Source organism: Hyalella azteca, unplaced genomic scaffold (genome assembly GCF_000764305.2).
Source record: "Hyalella azteca isolate HAZT.00-mixed unplaced genomic scaffold, Hazt_2.0.2 contig12383, whole genome shotgun sequence".
Classification (NCBI taxonomy): domain Eukaryota; kingdom Metazoa; phylum Arthropoda; class Malacostraca; order Amphipoda; family Hyalellidae; genus Hyalella; species Hyalella azteca.
In genome coordinates, this window is record NW_025942343.1 from 31,009 (window position 1) to 37,936 (window position 6,928).

The window sequence follows — 6,928 nt, forward strand, 5'->3', positions numbered from 1 at the left end:
CCCTGCCTGACGTCTGTCGCCCTGCCTGACGTCTGTCACCCTGCCTGACGTCTGTTGCCCTGCCTGACGTCTGTCGCCCTGCCTGACGTCTGTCTCTTATACACATCTAGATGTGTATAAGAGACAGCGGCTACAAAGGTGCGTGCAGAGTTAAATCAGCATCTCAGCAGTGAAGTTTCTACCAAAACCGTTCGTCGTGAGCTTCATAAGGGTGGATACCATGGAAGAGCCGCTATCAGCAAACCTCTACTTTCTTCTGGAAACATTCAGAAGCGGATGCTGTGGTGCAAGGACCACAAAACCTGGTCTCCAGACCAGTGGAGGCGAATAATATTCTCAGAGGAGTCCTCCTCCTACGAGTCAGACGAGTCCCTCAATGTTCTCAGACGAGTCCTCCTCCTACGAGTCAGACGAGTCCCTCAATGTTCTCAGACGAGTCCTCCTCCTACGAGTCAGACGAGTCCCTTAATGTTCTCAGACGAGTTCTCCTCCTACGAGTCAGACGAGTCCCTCAGTGTTCTCAGACTAGTCCTCCTCCTACGAGTCAGACGAGTCCCTCAGTGTTCTCAGACGAGTCGGACGAGTCCCTCAATATTCTCAGACGAGTCCTCCTGTCTGGATGAACTGGAGAAGATTTTGATGGAAGAGTGGCTGAAAATTCCAATAGAACAAGTCAAGAAGCTGTACGATTCGATTCCCAGACGAATTGAAGGCTAAAGGAGGTCCAACTCCGTATTAAATTAAGTTTCTCTAAATTTATCAGGTGTTCCAATTATTTTGTCCAACCCCTGTATGTGGAAGCATTCAACCACTATACACAGGCGTAATATTTTGTATAATAAAACGTATATATATTCTATAATGTCGGATGCATCATTGATGTGACTTGTTGACAACAAGTTATTGAGCATTAAATATATAACCTACAAGCCTGTGTTTAATTACTGAGTTAGCTTTTTGAGAGACCGTGCTACGCTTTTTCTGTGACGCATTTGACAAAAACTTACGCTGTTAGCGTAACAAAATCAGACTCATTTCAAAATTAGGTTCATTATATAATTAATTTATCACGTATAAACGCCAAATTCATGTCATTGACCGTTCTTTTTTACAATGTATGTTATCGCTAGTGAATGAATTACTCACCGTGTAAGCTGAGGGAGTAATCTACACTCAAAAAACGAATGAGACTTTTCCCATTTAGCGATGCACCTTTTGCCCTTGCATGGGTCATTCTGACCCACTTTGGCCCGGCAAAAGTTCTTTTCAGTGCTACGACGTAATGATCTTACGTGCCGAGCTTCAATAAGTTCTCCCCAATGAACACAAACCGTTTGATTGAACGAAAGATAAACACATAATTTAGGTACATTCGAACACAGTTGATTATAACACAAGTTTATAGCATTTTTCCACAGCACAGAACTGTTTCTTCTTTAATATGCTTGGACCTCAGCATAGCGCCTATGTTCCACACAACTCAGTACATAAGATTTCCGTGCGCACAACACCAAATCTTCAAGATTTTGCAGCTTCCTGCGGACTTCTCTGGTTGACTTCTCCCTACACGAACAAAATCAAATTTACAATCAGTCGGAGCTATCTCGCATAGTATCAGCAAACAGATATAATACAATATTAATACATGCAATAACGACAGTAGGATATCTCCACAACTCTACATTAATATGCATACCTCTGCAGTTGTCCGAATTTAACCGACTAGTCCTTGCTCTTAAACTCTACCTACCGTCGGGCCCCGTATTCCGTGGTCCACTCCACCTTCCGTCATTTAGATTAGGATTGATTGTTTCAATATTTATTTTCGTGTTTAAGAGTGTTTTCGCTAGTTATTTTCGTGTTAGTGTTTTCGCTAGTTATTTTCGTGTTAGTGTTTTCGCTAGTTAGTTCCACTATATGTTTTCGTTGTTAGTATTCGTTTTAGTAAATTTAAGGGTATTTGGTTTTCATTTCCTTCGTTGAGGTTCGGTGGCAGCTTAGGGGTAATTCTTCGGACCCAATTGGAGTCGGTCCTGCACTCAATTCCTTTACAGTGACCCAGGTACATATGACCTAATGAGCTGCTAAACGTGACCCTGGTACATATGACCTAATGAGCTGCTTAACGTGACCCTGGTACATATGACCTATTGAGCTGTTGACCGCCACTTGCCGAGCATCAAAGGACAAATTTTATAGGCACTGCCTTCAATAGCCGGGTCAGGGAATTAATGAATTATTTATTTATAATATCATATTTATTTATTCAACGGTTCGGGGACCGAGGGCTTTACGTCTCTCGTGGCCATCAATCCCGAGCTTCCGGCACCAAATTTGCCGGCATTTCCCAAAATTTCATTCATGACAAAAAATATTGCATAACCTCCACCGTTTGGTCGGTTTTATTTATTTTAATAACGAGCGTGTTTTGTGATGATGAAAATTGAAGCTTGCGGCAAATTTTGTTATGCGTTGTTAGCGGTCACGGTAGCGGGACTCCATGAACAGCTTTATTTTGGTATTATTATTAATATTATTATTATATTATATTATTTTTTATTATATTATATTATATTATATTATATTATACAATNATGCTATTCCGAAATAACCATCGTACCTCTGACTCCCATTTTGTTAGACAATATTTTATCTTCTAAAGGAAAATTTGCATAAAAATATTTCTTAATTAACTAAATAACAGCCGGTTTGAGCCTTCTGGAATAACGAACCTTCTTGGAAATCCTTTGCTCTTTTCATTTAAGTTCGTAATTCAGTATTGCTGTAGCTGTTTCACTTCAAAAAATCGGTAGCGAACGGGAGATATTTTTTGCTAGAGAATTAAATTTAACGATTTTTTGTTGAGAACTTGTACCCTAACCATTAATGTTTTAACGGCAATTCGAAGATAAAGTCGTCGTTTTCAAACGGTCGCAATTAAGTCATTTTCGCATGGTTTTTTTATTGTTGTATATTACTCTGGGTAAAAATATACTTAACTTCGGCATCTATTCTGGGAGTTAAGATTTGTCTGAATATAATTGTCTGACCTATGTGGGTCATCCTGACACAGTTTAGCCTGGCTAATGAGCGAAGCAGCGCTTCTTTCACTCCCTGCTCGTGCTGTGTGTAAGAAGTGTCACTTTTTGGGCAATATGATCCATTCATTTTTGTGAACATTATTCATTTGTGTGAACATTATTCATTTTTTGAACATTATTCATTTTGCGAGCATTATTCATTTATGTGAACATTATTCATTTTTTGAACATTATTCATTTTGCGAACATTATTCATTTATGTGAATATTATTCATTTTGCGAATATTATTCATTTTTGTGAACATGACTCATTCCTGCGAACATTATTCATTTATGCGAGCATTATTCAGTTATCTGAACATTATTCATTTATGTGAACATTATTCATTTTTGTGAACATTATTCATTTATGCGAAAATTATTCATTTTTGTCAACATTATTCATTTTTGTGAACATTATTCATTTATTATTACCTATGCAAGAGGACACATGATCTACGCATATTAATCCCCGGATGATGAGGATGACGAGAATCTTCAATGTTATCGTCAGCGAAATGTTGCTCCAGCTTAGAGAAAAAATCTACAGCTCCTTGAATTCTATTGCCTGGATAACCAAAACAGATTATATCGCGAGCCTGCGCCTCGAATATTTACAGGTTATATTGCCAGCCTGCGCCTCGAATATTTACAGGTTATATCGCTAGCCTGCGCCTCGAATATTTACAGGTTATATCGCGAGCCATCGCCTCGAATATTTACAGGTTATATCTGTCTCTTATACACATCTAGATGTGTATAAGAGACAGTCTTCACACTGAGCATTTATCTCTTCACACTGAACATTTATCTCTTCACACTGAACATTTATCACTTCACACTGAGCATTTATCTCGTCATACTGAGCATTTTTCTCGTCATACTGAGCATTTATCTCTTCACATTGAGCATTTATCTTTTCACACTGAACATTTATCTCTTCACACTGAGCATTTATCTCTTCACACTGAACATTTGATCGTCACTTTGCGATGCCTTTGATGTTTGTTCGCTGTCACTCGCTTGTGCTCGCTTGATGCCGGGCTTCTTTAAAGTTTTTTTATCGTAGGAAGCGCGCAGGCCTTGAGATGTGGCAGCGCGGGCAACTACTGACGTCGCTGCATTGTATTAACGAACATATTTTTCTCCGTGCGTATTGTGAGGAAGTTGAAATAATACACAAAACCAATAAACACAAAAAAATTAATAATAACAAAAAATAAAATAATAATAACACAAGACTGAGCACATTGACAGCGGGTTGAGCTCAAGTATGTATTTTCATTGTATGTATCATCATCGTATGTATCAGCAAGGAGGACCAAATCATTTATGTATGAGGCCATGCATTTTAGAAGAAGTTGAGTTACGAGCATTTGAGGCGACCTGGGAAATGCGAAGTCGGAAAATGCGTTCAATGACTCGTGCGCCATGCTTCATGCGTCATGATGAGGTTTGCAAGACAGCGCGTGATGAAGACAGATGTAGGCGAGGCCTGCAAAGACCTTTAGACTCCTAGAAATGCGCTAGACTTTATCACCTCTTCTGCTTTAGCGCTGTTCCGAACCTGCATTAAAAACATTTTTCATTCTCATCTCTGACATTCAGCTTTAAGATGCGTGACAAATGTATTAAACTTTGACAAGGTTTATGTTGAAATGTTGACAAAATATGTGAATTTTCTGCAAAAGCGAAAAACGCTTTTTTATCTTGTTTAGAAAAATTACGCGGACTCTGGTTTAACCAGACAATGTGTACAATTGGGGCAGTGAGTTGCGTGTTCGATACCGCAACAAGCTGTGAACGTTCTACATGTTAGGATCGGCAACAGACCTACGGTCTAATAAACATTGATCTAATAATAATAATAACAATAATATCATTAATAATAGTTTCAGTTGAAAATCAAAGTACTAAATATCTATCACTTTGGAAACATATTTGCTTAATTGTGACGGCCAATAAACTATGGAGACGTTATCTGAACATCTGATGATAGGAAGAACGAAAAGAATCGAGTTTTACGAACTTTTAAATGATATCCGCGAATCATTATTCAATGAATTTATTTAGTAAAGCGGCGCGAAATATAGTTTATTTTATAATATTGAATGAAAATTTGAGTTATTCGTGCTCTAATTACGTCCGAATAATTAATCAGGATAAAGAGATTAACAGAGATTATGATTAGTCTTGCGTTATATCACGAGTAATAATATCTTGCAGTAGATATAGATGGAGGCATCCAACAACTATACGCAGGCGGTATATACTCAATAATAAAATGCATATATTCTATGATGTCGAATGCTTAGAGTATATTAGCTGTAGCTAGAGGAAGCTTTAAAGTGTAAGCCTGTTTAACTGAAATAAGATTAACAGAACCAAATTTCCATGTAAACAAAGCAGCTTACAAAATGCATTATTGATGAGACTTGTTAACAACAAGTTATTGACCATTAAATATATAACCTATGAGCCTGTGTTTAATTTTGAGCTATCACTATTAGATACCGTGTCATGCTTCTTTTGTGACGCATTTGGTAAAAACTTGGTAAACTTACGCATTTTGTAAACTTGCGCTATTCGCGTAATAAAATCAGGCTTACTTCAGAATTAGGCTCACTATTTAATTAATTTATAACGTATAAACGCCAAATTCATGCCATTGACCGTCGTTTTTTACAATGTATGTCATCGCTAGTGAATGAATTACTCACCGTGTAAGCTGAGGCAGTAATCTACACTCAAAAAACGAGTGAGACTTTGTCCATATAGAGATTCACTTTTTGCCCTTGTGTGGGTCATTCTGACCCACTTTGGCCCGGCAAAAGTTCTTTTCAGTGCTACGATGTAATGATCTTACGTGCCGAGGTTCTTACGCTGCTACAGGATCGTCAACACCTTAACTTATTCTACGTTCCCCACATCGGTCACTATTGTTCTTCTTCTCACTCTGTTTGCTTAAGTACTCCCGAATATTCAGCTAAGATCCCTACACACGACCATTCGCTGCTTAATTATGCTCTGCATGGGCAAGGTTATTTGTCACTATTTGGACAAAATGATGCGTTCATTTATCCCAGTGACATATTGCCAGCTACGGTCCTTCAGTTGCACGTGCTTGTCATGACAAGCTGCACGTGCTTGGCATGACAAGCTGCACGTGCTTGTCATGACAAGCTGCACGTGCTTGGCATGACAAGCTGCACGTGCTTGGCATGACAAGCTGCACGTGCTTGGCATGTTTTCCTAGGCAGGATTGAACGGCCTTTTTCTTGCTCGTCTTGAAGTGCTGCTTTGAGACGCAAATTCTGTTATCGCTTCTGCATTTGAGTTTTTGTATATTTTTTTACTCACTATCATGCATCAGCGCGTGAAAAGGAGATAGTGGATGAAATCGCACATTTCAGGCTAATATTGTACTATATGGACGTTAGATTATTGCGTACAGCGGCTTTTTTCGTTTTTGTTTGTTTTTTTGTCAATTTTTTATTGCGTACGACCTACATTTACATCTCTAAAGTGCATTAAATTGTGTGATGTTTTATGTTTTTAGAACTTAAATCTTGAACTTAATTCAAGTCCCAGCCTCATTGTGTGTATAGTAATTTCCCTGCTCTCAAACAACCAGAGCCCAAGCAAAAAAAATATATTCTATTTCTTTACAGCATTTCCAAAGGTGAAAATTACATCATTTTTAAACTAATTAAATAACTTTTTCAGGCTTTTCTGTCCAATTTAGCCGGTAGACAAAATTGAGAATACAATTGTCGCTGTCCCAGTTGCAAGACAATTTTGTCGCTAGACAAAAGTCCAGTGGGAAGACAATTTTCAGCTAGACTTTC